At 47.7% G+C, this 20317-nt stretch overlaps 1 long non-coding RNA gene across 1 annotated transcript in view; it reads left to right on the forward strand.

The window, feature by feature from the left end:
- Positions 1–1011: 1011 nt before the first annotated feature.
- LOC140193891 (uncharacterized) overlaps positions 1012–20317 on the forward strand; it is an 84666-nt gene continuing 65360 nt past the window's right edge. The window contains exon 1 of the long non-coding RNA XR_011884984.1: positions 1012–1088. This is a non-coding gene — a long non-coding RNA (uncharacterized lncRNA). The remainder of the gene's footprint in view (positions 1089–20317) is intronic.

Here is a 20317-nt window from a genome sequence, read left to right on the forward strand (position 1 = left end):
GAACATGAGGCCTTGCGCGGGCACCTATGTGCGCACACATGAACATGAGGCCTTGCGCGGGCACCTGTGTGCGCACACATGACCATGAGGCCTTGCGCGGGCACCTGTGTGCGCACACATGAACATGAGGCCTTGCGCGGGCACCTGTGTGCGCACACATGAACATGAGGCCTTGCGCGGGCACCTGTGTGCGCACACATGAACATGAGGCCTTGCGCGGGCACCTGTGTGCGCACACATGACCATGAGGCCTTGCGCGGGCACCTATGTGCGCACACATGAACATGAGGATTTTTTCCCCTACAAATCGGTTTTGACTCAATCTTCCTGATTTTGTTAAGTGAAACTACACTGTATGTACATTATTTCTACTTTATATAGGCTGTGTATTTATAACATTCCTGCTTTTACTATATGTTAGTGTTATTTTAGGTTTTGTGTTATTTGGTATAATTTGGTAGATTATTTTTTGGGTCTGGGAATGCTCAAAAATTTTTCCTGTATAAATTAATGGTAATTGCTCCTTCGCCTTACGCCATTTTGGCACGGAAGGTTTCATAGGAACGCTCTACCTTAGCGGGGGAAATAGCGGACAAGGGCGGTCCCATATGGGACAAGCCGATTTAGCCCAATATATGGGATGTCCCGGTTAATACGGGACAGCTGGTAACCCTATACTTCAGTGGTGTGCAGAAGAGCTTCTTTGAACATACAACATGTCGAACCTTGAAGTGGATAGTCTACAGAAGAAGATTATGAACAGAAAATTCAGTGGCCATTTTATTAGGTACAGGAAGTTCCTAATAAAGTGACCCCCGAGTGTACGTTCCAAGTGGCAGGCTCCAAGACTGTACTGTGGCATGTAATGCCATATTTACCCAGCAGATGGAGCCCATCATGGCGCTCACACCTTTGGTAGTCATCTGGTGATGTAAAACAGAACGTAGAGGCTATGGATTTGGAACGTAAGGGCAAGCCCACAGTATTTGTAATAAAAACAGAACAATTTGGTGTGAAGATACGAGAAGTGTGCCCATGCCATGGAGGACAGGAAGAGGTTACAGAAGTGAGGAATTGGGGTGGAAAAGGTAGATTGAAATGATATATGATCTATTCAGACTTCACATAAGCTTCACTGTTCATCCATTTTAGAATGCAGTAAGCTGGAGAAGATTAATTGTATCACAAAATCGGATGAGGCCTTCTTCAGGAGAAAATTGGGAATAAAGAGAGGATATCAATGTAGAGATTGGAACATAAACAGAAAACTGGATGAAGTCTCAGGGGGTCAAGCAGCATCTGTGGAGGCAAACGGTGTAAGTTGACATTTCACATCAGAACCCTACATTAGGAGTGAGAGGGAAGATGGCCCACGTGGAGCAGTAGGTGGTAGTGGGGAGGGGATGGTGTACTCCAGAATAGAGGCCAATAGGAGGTGGGTAGAACCAGATGGGCCATTGGGAACAGGTGGGGGAGGATGGAGCACAGATGCTGGCAGGTGATTGGCAGAACCAGATGGAGACGAGATGTTGGGCAGATGGGGCTAGTTGAGGAGACGGCTCACACAAGAGATTCTGCAGATGCTAGAAATCTGGAGCAACACACACACACACACAAAATGGCAGAGGGATGCAGCAGGTCAGGCAGCATCTATGGGGAAAAATGGACTGTCAACATTTTATCAGGACTGGAAAGGAAGGGGGCAAAGCCAGAATAAAAAGGTGGGGATGGGGAGGGGAAGGAGTACAACTGGTGGGTGATACCTGTAGGTGACACCAGGTGAGTGAGTGGGTGCAGGAGGGGTGGTGAAGTAAGATGCTGGGAGAGGAAGGGTGGAAGGACAGGGCTGAAGAAAAGGAACCTGATAGGAGAGGAGAGTGGAGCATAGAAGAAAAGGAACGAGGAGCCAGAGGGAGGTGATAAGCAGGCCATGAGGACATGTGAGGAGAAGAGAAGGGATGAAAGAGCGATCAGAATGGGGGAATGGACAAGGCGACAGCGAGCGATCAGAATGGGGAATGGACAAGGCGACAGTGAGCGATCAGAATGGGGAATGGACAAGGTGATAAAGTGTAATCAGAATGGGAATTGACAAGGTGATAGAGAGTGATCAGAATGGCACTGTTGCACCGGGCGACTGAGGAGAACCCAAGTGTAGGACACTTGCACGTTGACTGAGTTCGGGATGCTGGCGTAGACATGAACATAGAACAGCAAGCTGGAGGAATCTTGACAAGGAGACGGGATCTACAGGGATTGTCTTGAAACTAGAGCAGAACTTGGAACTAAACTTAGAACTAACGGTTCTAAGCGGACGAGAGAACGAAGTATCACACAAGAATAGACCAACAAACTGGAAACCTGTGAAGTGACGCCATTGTACTTGTTTCACAGTCTCTGATGCAAACTGGGTGTACCGTAGGTAAGTAAACTAGCAGCAATTGGAAATCTAATGGCTGAAATTAGGGCATAATCAGCGAGAAAGGAGCGTTAAAGGGGAACAACCAAACTGAACCATGACAGTACCCCTCCCTCAACAGGAGCCTCCTGGCGTTCCCCCAGGCTTGTCTGGTTGGTCCCGATGGAAATCCCGGATAAGAGAAGGGTCCAGAATGTAGGAGCGGGGAATCCAGGAATGTTCCTCTGGGCCGTACCCCTCCCAGTCAACCAAGTACTGGAGACCCCTGCCCTGACGGCGGACATCCAATAACCGCCGGACGGTGTACGCCCGATGCTCGTCGATGATCCGGGGGCGGGGGCGGTTCGGTCGGAGGGCACAAGGGACTGACAGAAACTGGTTTTAACTGGGAGATGTGAAATGTAGGATGGATCCGCATAGACTGCCGTGGGGTTAATAATGCTCTCAACCTGGAAAGGTCCCAGGAAGCGGGGGTGGCGAGTTTCTTAGACTGGTTCTTCGGAGGAATGTCTCTAGACAAGAGCCACACTACTACCCAGGTCGATACTCGGGAGCAGGGGTACGATGGCGGTCGGCCATCTTCCGGGTTACGGTTGGCTGAGCGAAGCAGGGCCGTGCGTGTGTCTTCCCAGATTTCTCAGCACCTGTGTATATGGGCCTGGACTGACGGGAACGCAATCTCTTCCTGGGCGGGAAACAGCGGGGGTTGATAACCAAGAGAGCAGTCAAAAGGAGATTTTTCGGTCGCGGTGCTGACCAGAGAGTTGTGGGCGTATTCTACCCATGCGAGATGGTTGCTCCAGGTCGACAGGTTGGCTGTTAGACAACGTAACGCCGCCTCCAACTCCTGGTTGACCCGCTCCGTTTGCCAGTTGGTCTGTGGGTGAAACCCGGACGATAGGCTCACTGAGGCACCAAGGGCTCGACAAAAAGACTTCCAAACTTGTGAAATGAATTGAGGTCCCCGGTCGGAGACAATATCCGAAGGGATTCCGTGAAGTCGGAAAACGAGGGTGACGAGAAGGTCTACGGTCTCCTGCGCGGAAGGGAGTTTAGGGAGGGCTACAAAATGCACCGACTTGGAGAAACAGTCCACCACAGTTAGTACGGCAGTGTTTCCACGTGAGGGGGGGGGGTAGCCCGGTGACGAACTCCAGAGCGATGTGTGACCAGGGACGACCAGGGACAAGCAGGGGACGAAGCAATCCCGCAGGTGGCCCGATAGGAGGCTTTTCCACGGGCGCAGACGGAACATGCAGAGACATAGGAACGAGTGGCCCTCGGCGTCCATGGAGAGCCACCAGAAATGTTTCTCCAGAAGAGCCAGAGTCCGATCGATTCCAGGGTGGCAGGCGAAACGAGAAGTGTGCCCCCACTGGAGAACCTGCGATCGGACAGAATCGGGTACAAAGAGGCGATTGGCAGGTTCGACGCCTGTGTCAGGTTGAGTCCGTTGGGCCTCATTGACTCTGGACTCGATCTCCCAAGTGACGGTGGCAACCACGCAGGAGGGTGGGAGGATAGTCTCGGGACTGGAGGTGTCATCCTTGGAGTCATGCTGGCGGGACAGCGCGTCCGGCTTCCCGTTCTTGGATTCTGGACGGTACGTGAGGGTAAACCTGAACCGGCCAAAGAATAATGCCCAACGGGCTTGACGAGAATTCAGGCGTTTGGCGGTCTGGATATATTCAAGGTTCTTATGGTCTGTCCAGACGATGCACGGGTGTTCTGTCCCCTCCAACCAGTGTCTCCATTCTTCCAACGCCAGTTTGACCGCCAGTAGCTCCCGGTTCCCCACGTCGTAATTTCGTTCAGCGGGAGACAGTCGGCGAGAGAAGGCGGCACAGGGATGTAGTTTCTGATCCGGGCCCGAACGTTGGGACAGTACCACCCCCACCCCGGAGTCGGAGGCATCAACCTCCACAATGAATTGACAGGAGGGGTCCGGTTGAATCAGAATGCGAGCCGACGTGAAGCGCCTCTTTAGTTCAGCGAATGCTGAGTCCGCCTCGGAGTTCCAAAGGACAGGTGCGGCAGCTGAGGTAAATTGGGTTAGAGGAGCCGCCACCTGACTGTAGTTTCTGATGAACCGGCGATAGAAGTTCGCAAACCCCAGGAACCGTTGCAGCTGCTTGCGGTCCGTGGGTTTGGGCCACTCCGTCACAGCCCGGATCTTCTCGGGATCAGCTCTCACCTGTCCGCTCTCGATGATATAACCTAGGAAGCTGACCGAGGGGACGTGGAATTCGCACTTCTCCGCCTTTACGAATAACTTATTCTCCCCCAGTCTCTGCAGGACTTGACGGACATGAAGAACGTGTTGCTGGGGACTGCTGGAAAAGATTAGGATGTCATCCAGATAGACAAACACAAAGCGGTTAATAAAGTCTCTTAGTACATCGTTAATCAAGGCTTGAAAGACTGCGGGGGCATTGGTGAGGCCAAAAGGCATGACCAAATACGCGAAATGGCCTAAAGGGGTATTGAATGCCATCTTCCACTCGTCCCCCTCCCTTGTTCGTAGGTCCAGCTTCGAGAAGATGGTGGCTCCGTGAAGTGGTTCGAACGCAGAACTTATCAGAGGCAGTGGGCACTTGTTCTTTATGGTTATATGATTTAGGCCTCGGTAGTCGATGCAGGGACATAGGGAACCATCCTTCTTCCCCACGAAGAAGAACCCTGTGCCCACCGGGGAGGATGAGGGTCGGATGATGGCCGCCATGAGAGATTCACTGATGTAACCCTCCATTGCTTCCCTCTCTGGCCGGGACAAGTTATACAGGCGACTGGTGGGCAGAGGAGCTCCGGGAAGAAGGTCGATAGCACAATCGTATGTTCGGTCTGGAGGCAGGGCAAGGGCGCGTTGTTTACTAACACGTGTCCCAGGTCGTGGTACTCCGCTGGAACCCTGGACAAGTCAGGGGGTTCAACGGCCAGGTGAGGTCGAGGCGGTTTTCACGGGGGAGAGGGCCGACTGCAGACAGGTGGCGTGACAAAACGGACCCCAGCTGGCTATCCTCCCGGTGGACCAATCAATGTAAGGGTTATGGCAGCTTAACCAGGGGTACCCAAGAACTATTGGAGCTTGAGGACAGGCGATGGTTAAATTGTACCTGTTCCCGATGGTTCCCAGAGAGAATCAAAGAGTGGTGGGGTACAGTGAGTGACTTGGGTCAGAAGTCTTCCGTCCAGTGCCCGGGCTTCCAGAGGGGTAGTTAACGGCTCCCGAGGAATTCCGGCCTGGGAAGTTATATCTTCATCCAACAGATTCCCCTCAGCACCGGAGTCTATCAAGGCAGACGAGGACAGGGACTGTTGATTGTAACTTAGTGGCTTGGACTTGCATTCGGGATTGGGGGACAGAAGGGAATGTGGTCTGACTCACCAGGCCCTCCCTTTTTGGCCGAAGGGAACAGGTGTCACGAAAATGGCCAGACTGACCGCAATAGAAACGATCCCCTGCTCTTAATCTCCGGGCAACGCACATTGAAGTTGCTGGTGAACGCAGCAGGCCAGGCAGCATCTCTAGGAAGAGGTACAGTCGACGTTTCAGGCCGAGACCCTTCGTCAGGACACCATGGTCGTTGCTGGAGTCCGAGTTTTGAATATGCCCTGAGGTGTTGGAGCCGGTAGGCTCTGGAGTCCGTAGATGTAGGATCTTGCCATCTTTGCCTAACATGAAAAGTCAAAAAAACGGCGATTGCAGGCGTGAATCCGACGGAGGATGAAATAACGGGTAGGACTATTACAGACGGCGAAGAAAGTGTCCCGAAGGTGTGGAAGGGTCTGGGATAGGGACACCAAGTACCTCCTCATAGCGGAGAGAGTCGCCTTCAGAGCTTGACGGGAGAAGTGGCGAGAGGCAGAGTCAATAAAATGTGAGTACCTGGGATCCTCAGAAGGTCCAAATGAGACTCTTAATCTCCGGAGCCGCTCGGAGGGAGAAGGACGGCTCCGTCCCAGCTACATTGGTTCCTCTCCCGATGTGGTGGAAACGGCCGGGCCGGATGCTATTCTAGGAGTGGGAGGAGGAGAGAGGTTAGGGCTGGGAGTAGATGGTAAAGCATGCCGTGGGGTGGCCAAAGGACGGCCGGTTCTCTCCCTCTGTCGTTCTCGGAGTCAGTTGTCCAGCCTGGTGGCTAGGGAGATCAATGAATCCAGGCTGTTAATGTCATCCCTAGCCGTCAACTCGTCCTTTACCTTGTTACAGAGGCCTTGCTGGAATACCTCCTGGAGTGCCTCATCATTCCAGCCCGAGTCGGCCGCTAGCGTCCGGAACTCCTCGGAGTATTCGGTAACACTACGTGAGCCTTGGAGGGTGAGTAGCCGCTTAGCGGCATCTTTACCGTGGACGGGATGGTCAAACACCTTCCTTATTTCTGAGATGAAAGTGGGGAAGGAAGAGTAGGTCTCTGGCTGACTATCCCAAATCGCGGTGGCATGTCCTCGTAATAACCCCATAATGTAAGCTATTTTAGATCTGTTGGTGGCGTACGTGGATGGCTGCTGCTCGAACACCAGGGAGCATTGTAGCAGAAAAGCCCGGCACTTCCCCAGATCTCCGGCGTAGGCTTCTGGTTCAGGGACGTGCGGCTCTCTCAGCAGACGTGTTGTTGACGCCTCGGGCGCCGCCACCACAGACTGTCTGGGCTGGTCAGACGGAGTTCCCGGAGCCGACGCGGTAAGATGGGTGGATACTCAGTAGACCTGCTCACTGAACTTTCTTACGTCTACTGACAGGGAACGAAGGTTTTCTATAACTTCCCGGAGCAGCCGATCGTGCAGGCCCAGTAGGGAGCCCTGGCTGGCGAGAGTTTGTTGCAGAGGATTCGTGTCCGCTGGGTTCATCTAGGCCAGTTTGTTCTGTTGCATGGGGCGACTGAGGAGAACCCAAGTGTAGGACACCGGCACGTCGACTGAGTTGGGGATGCTAGCATAGACATGAACATAGAACAGCAAGCCAGAGGAATCTTGACAAGGAGACGGGATCTACAGGGACTGTCTTGAAACTAGAGCAGAACTTGGAACTAAACTTAGAACTAGTGGTTCTAAGCGGAGAGAGAACGAAGTATCACACAAGAATAGACCAACAAACTGGGAACCTGTGAAGTGACGCCATTGTACTTATTTCACAGTCTCTGATGCAAACCAGGAGTACCGTAATTAAGTAAACTAGCAGCAATTGGAAATCTAATGGCTGAAATTAGGGCATAATCAGGGAGAAAGGAGCGTTAAAGGGGAACAACCAAACGGAACCGAAGAATGGGAATGGACAAGGCGACAGAGAGTGATCAGAATGGGAATGGACAAGGTGATAGAGGGTGATCAGAATGGGAATGGACAAGGCGATAGAGTGTGATCAGAATGGGGAATGGACAAGGCGATAGAGGGTGATCAGAATGGGGAATGGACAAGGCGATAAAGAGTGATCAGAATGGGGAATGGACAAGGCGATAAAGAGTGATCAGAATGGGGAATGGACATGTCACAGTGGTGGGGCATTGGGAGCAAGAGTGGACCCAAATGCAAGACCCATCTTGTGAGGTTACTTAGATTTAGTTTATTGTTCGATATCAGGAGAGCTAGGCAGGAGCAGGAGTAGCGAACTGGACAAGGACTCAGGACCACAACTAGGCTGGGACCAAGGGTCTGGGCTTGGACTCGGAATCGGCTCCCAGAACTAGAGGAGACATGAAGAGGCTAGGGTATGGATTCCGAGCCCGAGACTGGGCAAAGACCCAGTACCTGGGTCTTGCCTCGGGCTCGGAACCCAGAACCAGGCAAGGACATGACATGGGCTAGGGAAAGGAGGAACATGGGAACACAGAGCCTCGGTCTCGGGGAGCAGGTGCATGGAACCATGGACACATACAGAGAACACAGAGCAGAGACCCCTCCTTGGGTACAGGACATAGGGCCGGGACTCGCACACAGAACAAAGAACCGGGACCCCTCCTTGGGTACAGGACATAGGGCCGGGACTCGCACACAGAACAGAGAGCCAGGACCCCTTCTTGGTTACAGGACATAGGGCCGGGACTCATGACCCTCCACGGGGCAACAGCAAGACGGCCTGACCTACCCTATGGAGGTGAGGACAAGACAAGACCAACACAAATGAACACCAGACAGTACCTATCTAGCTCCGGCAATGGAACTAGACCAAAGTGCAGGCTGGGGCTGCAGACGTGGGCTAGGGGCGAGCGGGGCAGAGAAGGAATCCAGACAAGGGGGTAGGACAAGAATCACAGACTGCCAGGGCCAGGACTTGACTCAGAACTGTGAAGCCGCCAGGGCCGGGACTTGACATGGTACTTGAACGCCACCAGGGCCAGGACTTGACATGGTACTTGAATGCTGCCTGGGCCAGGACTTGACTTGGAGCCTCCGGGTAGTGGCAAACTCTCGACTTGGCCCGGGAACAGAAGACAGCGATTCTTGATTCCCTCTGGCAGGTTAACTGACGGACCCACCTTGTAAGGAAACTTTGCAGGCTCGCTTTGGCGAGGTAACTGGACAGGGTTGCTCCGGTGAGGAAAGGCAAATTACCAGCACTCACTTCGGGTAGAGACAAGGCTTGCTCCGGCCGGATGACATTGGCACGCCGTGACTTTGCAGACGCTCCCGCCCCGAACGGCTGAAAGCCGGAGACTATAAACTACCGGTTCAGCCGAGTGTTAATTGCCTCTAATCACCAAAGTCAAGGGACAGGGGAAAAGAGGGAATCAACGGTCCGGATCGTAACATAAACAAGCTAAATTTAAAGGGACCCCGATCCGGACCCTGACAGGACAAGGCGATAGAGAGTGATTGGATTGGGAATTGATAAGGCGATAGAGAGTGATCAGAATGGGGGATGGACAAGGCGACAAGGCGATAGAGAGCGATCAGAATGGGAATATACAAGGTGATAGTGATCAGAATGGGGAATGGACAAAGTGATAGAGAGTGATCAGAATGGCAATTGACAAGGTGAATAAGAGTAATCAGAATGGGAATGGACAAGGCGATAGAGAGTGATCAGAATGGGGATGGGCAAGGTGATAGAGAGTGATCAGAATGGGTAATTGATAAGGTGATAAAGTGTAATCAGAATGGGAATTGACAAGGTGAGACAAAGTTATCAGAATGGGAACTGACAAGGTGATAGAGACTGATCAGAATGGGGAATGAACAAGGCGATAGAGAGTGATCAGAATGGGGATGGGCAAGGTGATAGAGAGTGATCAGAATGTGTAATTGACAAGGCGATAAAGTGTAATCAGAATGGGAATTGACAAGGTGATACAAAGTGATCAGAATGGGAATTGACAAGATGATAGACTAATCAGAATGGAAATGGACAAGGTGATAGATTAATCAGAATGGGGAATGGACAAAACGATTAAGATTAATCAGAATGGGAATTGACAAGGTGATAAAGCGTAATCAGAATGGGAATTGACAAGGTGATACAAAGTGATCAGAATGGGAATTGACAAGATGATAGACTGATCAGAATGGGAATGGACAAGGTGATTAAGATTAATCAGAATGGGAATTGACAAGGCGATAAAGAGTGATCAGAATGGGAATGGGCAAGGTGATAGAGAGTGATCAGAATGGGAATGCACAAGGCGATAGAGAGTGATCAGAATGGGGAATTGACGAGGTGATAGAGAATTAACAGAATGGGAGTTCACAATGTGATAGAGAGTGATCAGAATGGCAGTTGACAAGGTGAAAAAGAGTGTTCAGAATGGGGAATGGACAGGGCGATAGAGAGTGATCAAAATGGGGAATTAACAAGGTGATATAGAGTGCTCGGAATGGGAATTGACAAGGTGATAGAGAGTGATCAGAATGTGAATGGATACAGTGATAGAGAGTGATCAGAATGGGAATGACAAGGTGATAAAGAGCGATCAGAATGGGAATCGAGAAGGCGATAAAGAGTGATCAGAAAGGGAATGGGCAAGATGATAGATAGTGATCAGAATGGATAATTGATAAGGCAATCAAGTGTAATCAGAATGGGAATTGACAAGGTGATAAAGAGTGATCAGAATGAGGAATGGACAAAGTGATAGAGAGTAATCAGACTAGGAATTGACAAGGCGATAGAGAGTGATCAGAATGGGAATGGGCAAGGTGATAGAGAGTGATCAGAATGGGAATGGGCAAGGTGATAGAGAGTTATCAGAATGGGGAATTGACAAGGCGATGAAGTATAATCAGAATGGGAATTGACAAGGCGACAAAGTGTAATCAGAATGGGAATGCACAAGGTGATAGAGAGTGATCAGAAGGGGAATGGGCAAGGTGATAGAGAGTTAACATAATGGGAGTTCACAAGGTGATAGAGAGTGATCAGAATAGGAGTTGACAAGGTGATAGAGAGTGATCAGAATGGCAGTTGACAAGGTGATAAAGAGTGTTCAGAATGGGGAATGGACAGGGTGATAGAGAGTGATCAGAATGGGGAATGGGCAAGGTGATAGAGAGTGAATAGAATGGGGATGGGCAAGGTGATAGAGAGTAATCAGAATGAGAATTGACAAGGCGATAAAGTGTAATCAGAATGGGAATTGACAAGGTGATAAAGTGTAATCAGAATGGGAATTGACAAGGTGATAGAGACTGATCAGAATGGGGAATTGACAAGGTGATAAAGAGTGATCAGAATGGGGAATGGGCAAGGCGATAGAGAGTGAATAGAATGGGGATGGGCAAGGTGATAAAGTGTAATCAGAATGGGAATTGACAAGGTGATAAAGTGTAATCAGAATGGGAATTGACAAGGTGATAAAGTGTAATCAGAATGGGAATTGACAAGGTGATAAAGTGTAATCAGAATGGGAATTGACAAGATGATAGACTGCTCAGAATGGGAATGGACAAGGTGATAGATTGATCGGAATGGGAATGGACAAGGTGATAGATTGATCGGAATGGGAATGGACAAGGTGATAGAGAGTGATCAGAATGGGAATGGACAAGGTGATAGAGAGTGATCAGAATGGGAATTGACAAGATGATAGAGAGTGATCAGAATGGGAATGGACAAACTGATAGCGATCAGAATGGGCATGGACAAGGCAATAAAGAGTGATCAGAATGGGGAATGGGTAAGGAGATAGAGAGCAATCAGAATAGCAATTGACAAGGTGAATAAGAGTAATCAGAATGGGAATTGACAAGGTGATAGAGACTGATCAGAATGGGGAATTGACAAGGTGATAAAGAGTGAACAGAATGGGGAATGGGCAAGGCGATAAAGTGTAATCAGAATGGGAATTGACAAGGCGATAAAGTGTAATCAGAATGGGAATTGACGTGATAAAGTGTAATCAGAATGGGAATTGACAAGATGATAGACTGATCAGAATGGGGAATGGACAAGGCGATTAAGATTAATCAGAATGGGAATTGACAAGGTGATAGAGAGTGATCAGAATGGGAATTTTCAAGGTGATACAGAGTGATCAGAATGAGGAATGGACAAAGTGATAGAGAGTACTCAGAATAGGAATTGACAAGGCGATGATGTGTAATCAGAATGGGAATTGACAAGGTGATCAAGATTGTTCAGAATGGGCAATGGACAAGGCGATAAAGTGTAATCAGAATGGGAATTCACAAGATGATAAAGAGTGATCAGAATGGGAATGCACAAGGTGATAGAGAGTGATCAGAATGGGAATGGATAAGGCGATATAGAGTGATCGGAATGGGAATTGACAAGGCGATAGAGAGTGATCAGAATGAGAAATGACAAGGTGATAGAAAGTGATCAGAATGAGAATTGACAAGGTGATAGAGAGTGATCAGAATGGGGATTTGACAAGGTTATACAGAGTGATCAGAATGGGAATTGACAAGGCGATAAAGAGTGATCAGAATGGGAATTGACAAGGTGATCTGGAGTGATCAGAATGGGAATGGACAAGGCGATAGAGAGTGATCAGAATGGCAGTTGACAAGGTGATAAAGAGTTAACATAATGGGAGTTCACAAGGTTATAGAGAGTGATCAGAATGGGAATTGACAAGGCGATAGAGAGTGATCAGAATGGGAATAGACAAGGTGATACAAAGTGATCAGAATGGGAATTGACAAGATGATAAAGAGTGTTCAGAATGGGGAATGGACAGGGTGATAGAGAGTGATCAGAAAGGGAATGGGCAAGATGATAGAGTGTAATCAGAATGGGAATTGACAAGGTGATAAAGGGTGATCAGAATGGGGAATTTTCAAGGTGATAGAGAGTGATCAGAATGGGAATTCAGAAGGTGATAAAGAGTGATTAGAATGGAGAATGGACGAGATCATAAGCAGTAATCAGAATCAGAATGCACAAGGCGATAGAGAGTGATCACAATGAGAATGGACAAGTCGATAGGGAGTAATCAGAATCGGAATGCACAAGGTGATAGAGAGTGATCAGAATGGGAATTCACAAGGTGATGGAGAGTGATCAGAATGAGAATGGACAAGGTGATAGAGAGTGATCAGAATGGGAATGGACAAGGTGATAGAGAGTGATCAGAATGAGAATTGACAAGGTGATAGAGAGTGATCAGAATCGGAATTAACATGGTGATAGAGAGTGATCAGAATGGGGAATTGACAATGTTATAGAGAGTGATCCGAATGGGCAATGGACAAGGCAATAAAGTGTAATCAGAATGAGAATTCACAAGGTGATAAAGAGTGATCAGAATGGGGAATAGACAATGTTATAGAGAGTGATCCGAATGGGCAATGGACAAGACAATAAAGTGTAATCAGAATGGGAATTCACAAGGTGATAAAGAGTGATCAGAATGGGGAATAGACAATGTTATAGAGAGTGATCCGAATGGGCAATGGACAAGACAATAAAGTGTAATCAGAATGGGAATTCACAAGGTGATAAAGAGTGATCAGAATGGGGAATGGACAAGGCGATAGAGAGTGATCAGAATGGGAATAGACAAGGTGATAAAGAGTGATTAGAATGAGAATTGACAAGGTGATAAAGAGTGATCAGAATGGGAATTGACAATGTGATAGTGATCAGAATGGGGAATTGACAAGGCGATAAAGAGTGATCAGAATGGGAATTAACATGGTGATAAAGAGTGATCAGAATGGCGAATAGACAAGGTGATAGAGAGTGATCAGAATGGGAATTGACAAAGTGATAAAGAGTGATTAGAATGGAGAATGGACAAGATCGTAAGGAGTAATCAGAATCGGAATGCACAAGGCGATAGAGAGTGATCACAATGAGAATGGACAAGTCGATAGAGAGTAATCAGAATTGGAATTGACAAGGTGATGGAGAGTGATCAGAATGAGAATGGACAAGGTGATAGAGAGTGATCAGAATGGGAATGGACAAGGTGATAGAGAGTGATCAGAATGAGAATTGACAAGGTGATAGAGAGTGATCAGAATGGGAATTAACATGGTGATAAAGAGTGATCAGAATGGGGAATTAACAAGGTGATAGAGAGTGATCAGAATGGGGAATTGACAATGTTATAGAGAGTGATCCGAATGGGCAATGGACAAGGCAATAAAGTGCAATCAGAATGGGAATTCACAAGGTGATAAAGAGTGATCAGAATGGGGAATGGACAATGTTATAGAGAGTGATCTGAATGGGCAATGGACAAGATAATAAAGTGTAATCAGAATGGGAATTCACAAGGTAATAAAGAGTGATCAGAATGGGGAATGGACAAGGCGATAGAGAGTGATCAGAATGGGAATTGACAATGTGAAAGACAGTGATCAGAATGGGGAATTGACAAGGCGATAAAAAGTTATCAGAATGGGAATTAACATGGTGATAAAGAGTGATCAGAATGGGAATAGACAAGGCGATATAGAGCGATCAGAATGGGTATTGACAAGGTGATAGAGAATGATCAGAATGTGGAATTGACAAGGTGATAGAGAGTGATCAGAATGAGAATGGACAAGACGATAGAGAGTGATCAGAATGGGAATAGACAAGTGATCAGCCACTGTCCCACCTGTTGTTTCGACTCCAATACACCAGCAACCTTCCCTTTCCACACTGATGCAGGATCATGACATGAAATATCACTGGCGTCTTTTGCCTGCATGGTTGCTGCCTGACCCAGTGAGTATTTCCAGTGTTCTGCTTTTACCAGATTCCAGCACCTGCAGCTGCATTTGTCCTCAGTATTGTGACTGGAAATGGCCAAGCTCCTCACTCTGAACTACTCATCCCAACATCCCATGTTGCCTGCCTGAAGGACCTCTCCCCATCAGTCCCCCCATGCCAAGGCAAGAATGGAGGCGTTAATATATGGGGAGCATTTGACAGTTCTGGGCCTGTACTCGCTACATTATTTAGACTGAGGGGCTGATATTATTAAAATATAACAAATATATATATAATTTTTTTCTGAATTTATTGAGAGATAGAGAGCAGAACAGGTCCTTCCAGTCCAACGAGCCACACCTCCCAGCAACCCACCTACTTAAATTCTAGACTAATCACAGGACAATTTACAATACATTTACAGTACATCTTTGGAATGTGGGAGGAAACCCACACGCTCACAGGAAGGATGCATAAACTTCTCACAGAGGACGCTGGAATTGAATTCCGACGCTCCAAGCTGTAATAGTAACGCGCTAACTGCCACGTTATCATGTCTTGAAAAGTCTATGAACACTATTTTTCCCTACATCCATCATCAAAGTCCCTGGTCGTCCAGGCCACGCCATCTTCTGGCAGCTGCTGCCAGGCAGAAGGTACAGAAGCCTGATGTCCCATCCTGCCTGATTCAAGGACAGCGACTTCCCTTCAACCATTTGGCTCTTACATCGACCTGCGCAACCCTAATCACTACCTCAGTTTAGCAACACTATGATCAACTTACACTGCAATGAACTTGGACTTTCTTTTGCTCTGATTGTTTGCATTCTTGTACAATTTTATATCATTTCTGTTCAATTCTGGTTTTTCTTGTCAATGTAGTGTCTCGAAAGCTGTGTGCCTGTGATGCTGCCGGTAAATTTTCCATCGGACATGTGCACACACATACTTGTGCGTCTGACAATAAACGACTTTGACTTTGGTCAAGCTGCTATATCTGACCTGGTGCTCAGCTTGTTGGTTACTCTCGCCAAACAGATAAAGGATGACCAGAAGACTGAGTCTGACCCAGGCAGGGAACACTGTTACTCCTTGTCCTGCCGAGTGAGATGGTTTGTGGTGATAGGTCCAAACCTATTCCTAAGAGTTTCCCTTCCAAGGCAACAAGACTAATCAGTGGCTCTTTGCAGGTCCCACATTCCTGTGGCTGAAGAGCCTATCAGTTCCACTTGCAGTTCAAAGTAAATTCATTGTCAAAGTGCCTATATGTCACCATAAAATACCCTGAGATTCATCTTCTTGCAGGCATTTTGCAGGAAAATAAAAAGTAGAATAGAATTTATGTAAGACAAAGACTAACAAACATCCATTCCCTGAAGTGAATGCAGCCAATGTGAATCAGACCCCTGGCTTGTGAGGGTCTAGGAAGGAACATTAACATTTAAACCGATAAAAATTCTGCTTCAACTCCCTCCAATATTTAGGGTGTTGTTGAAATCGAGTCAACGAGAAGACAATATTCTATTATCAGTCTTTCTGCCCCCAGTGCTTCAGGCAGTTTCTGTTATTTGATAGAACCTCTTCGCTGAAAGCAATAAAAGATGCCACATGGGATGGGACGGAACAAGTTATTGTCCCCTATGCCCGGAAGAAAATCAATACCTGTCAAAGGTCATTCTTGTGACGGTCCTCTGTTGACAGGCAAGGGAGTAAGGCTTGCATCCTTCAGCAGACCCAGTCCTGCACTTCAGGAGCTCTGAAAAATAATACAACTGTAAAGATAGCAAAGTTGGTCATCGGGTGAGGTGAAGAAAATGCATTAACTCCCACGTAGTCATGTTAATGCCACCATTAACTTCAGAATCAGTATTCCAGTGTTAAATCACTCCATTTCTCTGGCTCTCCCTGTGTTGTTTAATTTCCAAACCGTAGTACAGAGCAGACAGCACAGGACAGGTCATTCAGCCCACAATGATGTGCTGAACTGATTAAGCTAATGACAGCACACCCCTTCTGCTTACTCAATCTCCATACCCCTCCACTCTTGGCACATTCATGTGCCTGTCTGAGAGATTCTTGAATTCTCTATTGTATCTGCCGACACCACAACTGCAGGCTGTGCATTCTACCACTCTCTGTGTAAAAAACTTTGCCCACTTGTCTCCTTTGAACTTTCTCCCTTTCACCTTGAGTGTATGCTCTCTAGTATTGGACATTCTGACCCCTGGGAACAAGATACCAGCTGCATATCTATACCCCTCGTAACTGTATAAATTTTGATCATGTCTCATTCTCTGCTGCTCCAGAGAAAACAATTCAAGCTTATTCAACCTCCCCTATCGATCTACCTGACCATCGAGGGCATCTTAAAAAGGCAATGCAGCAAGAAGGCGGCCTCCATCATGAAGGGTCCTCGCCACCCAGGATGTGTTCTGTTCTCATCAGGAAGGAGGTGCAGGAGCCTGATAATCCACTCTCAATGATTCAGGAACAGCTTCTTCCCCTCCACCGTCAGATTTCTGAATGGACCGTAAACCCCCCCAACACTACCTTATTTTTTCCTTTCTTTATACACTTCTCGTTTAATTTACTAATATTTCTTTGGTCATTTATTATAGTAATTTTTTTTATGTTTGGCACTATACAGTTGCTGTAAAGCAACAACTTTCATGACATATATCAATGAAAATAAACCTGATTCTGACTCTAAGTTTGATTCTTACAGCACCAACCCCCTAATACAGGAACATCTTGGTAGGCATCTTCTTCACCCTCTCCAAAGCCTCCATGTCCCTCCTACAATGGGGCCACCACAACTGAATGCAATACTCCCAGTTTGCCCTAAGCTGAAAAGTGCAATGGAGAAAGATGCCCTGCTGCGAATTGAATTCAGTGCCTTGGCTAATGAAGACAAGCTTCCATAAAGCATCTTCGCCATCCTAACAACCTGTGCGGCCACCTTCAGGGAGCAAAGGACGTGGACCCCAAGATCGCTGCCAATAGAGCTGACAGATGTTTTTTAATTGACACCAGGATTGCGGGGGGGGGGGGAGGCTGCACAATGGGCAGCAAGGAAGACTATCAAAGCCTGCATTGGGATCAGGGCCAGTTGGAAAGATGGGCTGAGAAATGCCGTGTGTGCAATTGTGTGCAGCATTGCACTTTGGGAGGACAAATCAGGTTAGGACTTACAGGATGAACAGAAAGGACGGTGTCAAAGTTCAGAGTACAATCCACTTTAAGGAGTTTGTACACCCTCCCTGTGGGATGCATGGGTTTCCTCCGGGTGCTCCGGTTTCCTCCCACAGTCCAAAGATGTACTGGTTAAAGGGTAATTGGTCGTTGTAAGTTGTCCCATGATTAAGCTAGGATTAAATCGAGCGTTGCTGGATGACGCGGCTTGAAGGGTCAGAAAGACCTGTTCTGTGCCGAAACAAAGGGACTCGGGACTACAGATCCATCATCACCTGAACAGGGTCAGACAGAGATTAGACACTAGACACTAGACAGTAGAATACTACAGCACAGTACAGGCCCTTCGGCCCTCGATGTTGTGCCAACCCATATACTCCTTTAAAAAACGTACTAAACCCACACTACCCCGTAACTCTCTATTTTTTTTTCATCCATGTGCCTGTCCAAGAGGCTCTTAAATACCCCTAATGTTTAAGACTCCACCACCATCCCTGGCAAGTCATTCCAGGCACCCACAACCCTCTGTGTAAAAAAACTTACCCCTGATGTCTCCCCTAAACTTCCCTCCCTTAACTTTGTACATATGCCCTCTGGTGTTTGCTATTCGTGCCCTGGGAAACAGGTACTGGCTATCCACCCTATCTATGCCTCTCATAATCTTGTAGACCTCTATCAAGTCCCCTCTCATCCTTCTACGCTCCAAAGAGAAAAGTCCCAGCTCAGCTAACCTTGTCTCGTAAGACTTGTTTTCCAATCCAGGCAACATCCTGGTAAATCTCCTCTGCACCCTCTCCATAGCTTCCACATCCTTCCTATAATGAGGTGACCAGAACTGAACACAATACTCTAAATGTGGTCTCACCAGAGATTTGTAGAGTTGCAACATGACCTCTCTACTCTTGAACTCAATCCCCCTATTAATGAAGCCTAGCATCCCATAGGCCTTCTTAACTATCCTATCAACCTGTGCAGCGACCTTGAGGGATGTATGGATTTGAACCCCAAGGTCCCTCTGTGGGTTAATGGACCGACCATTAACCCTGTACTCAGCCTTCTGGTTTGTCCTTCCAAAATGCATCACCTCACACTTATCCAGATTGAACTCCATCTGCCACTTTTCTGCCCAACTCTGCATCCTGTCTATATCCTCTTGTAACCTTTGACAACCTACAGCTCCATCCACAACACCTCCAATCTTTGTGTCATCCGCAAACTTACTCACCCACCCTCCTGCCTCTTCATCCAGGTCATTTATAAAAATCACAAAGAGCAGGGGTCCCAGGACAGATCCCTGTGGCACTCCACTGGTCACCGACCTCCAGGAGAATACTTTCCTTCCACTACTACCCTCTGCTTTCTTCCTTTAAGCCAATTTTTTATCCAAACAGCCAAGGTTCCACTGATCCCATGCCTCATGACTTTCTGGATGAGTCTCTCAATTGATAAAGTGCAACTGGACTACAGCTCCATCATCACCTGAACAGGGTCAAACCGAGATTTAGAAAGTGCAATTGGCCCTTCAAACCTCTTTTAAGAGAACTTTGGATAGATACATGGGCGGGCGGGGGGGGGTGGCATGTAGGGTTATGGCCTTAGGATTTTGTCACATAGGCCATTCCCTGCAATGGAGGGACACCGCTCTTTGTATCTTCCGGACGTGTTGGCATCTTGAACAGTGCATGGCAAGCTGCTCAATCTGCTGATCTATCCCAGGCCACCAGACAAAGCTTCAAGCCAACCCTTTCATTCTGACTGTGCTTAGATGACAGGCATGTAGCTCCTCCAACACTTCAGCTCTCAGCTTGGATGGTACAACCACTCTCAATCCCCACAGAAGACAACTCCCATCAAGGGCAAGTTCATCCAGGCGCTGGTAAACATGGGGGAACCGGAGATTGTGCTGCACATTTCAGCCATTTTGGGTTGCCTGAGAGAGCGTGGGGTCTTTTCTGATTTCCCTTTGGATCACCTCTGCCGTAATAAGGAGACTTTCAATTTGCATTAAGGAGAATACATCAAGAAGAGTGTCCTCTTTTGTAAAGTTTTCAGGCATGTCCTTTTCCAAGGGTAAACAGAACAACTCGTCAGCATTTCCATGATTAGTTGTCCTCTTGAATTTGATCTTATAACTATGTCGAAAAGAACATAGAACATAGAATAGTACAGCACAGTACAGGCCCTTCGGCCCACAATGTTGTGCCGACCCTCAAACCCTGCCTCCCATATAAGCCCCCACCTTAGATTCCTCCATATATCTGTCTAGTAGTCTCTTAAATTTCACTGATGTATCTGCCTCCACACTGACTCAGGCAGTGCATTCCATGCACCAACCACTCTCTGAGTAAAAAACCTTCCTCTAATATCCCCCTTGAACTTCCCACCCCTTACCTTAAAGCCATATCCTCTTGTGTTGAGCAGTGGTGCCCTGGGGAAGAGGCACTGGCTATCCACTCTATCTATTCCTCTTATTATCTTGTACACCTCTATCATGTCTCCTCTCATCCTCCTTCTCTCCAAAGAGTAAAGCCCTAGCTCCCTTAATCTCTGATCATAATGCATACTTTCTAAACCAGGCAGCATCCTGGTAAACCTCCTCTGTACCC

This window comes from Mobula birostris, chromosome 2 (assembly GCF_030028105.1).
Source record: "Mobula birostris isolate sMobBir1 chromosome 2, sMobBir1.hap1, whole genome shotgun sequence".
NCBI classification, from domain to species: Eukaryota; Metazoa; Chordata; class Chondrichthyes; order Myliobatiformes; family Myliobatidae; genus Mobula; species Mobula birostris.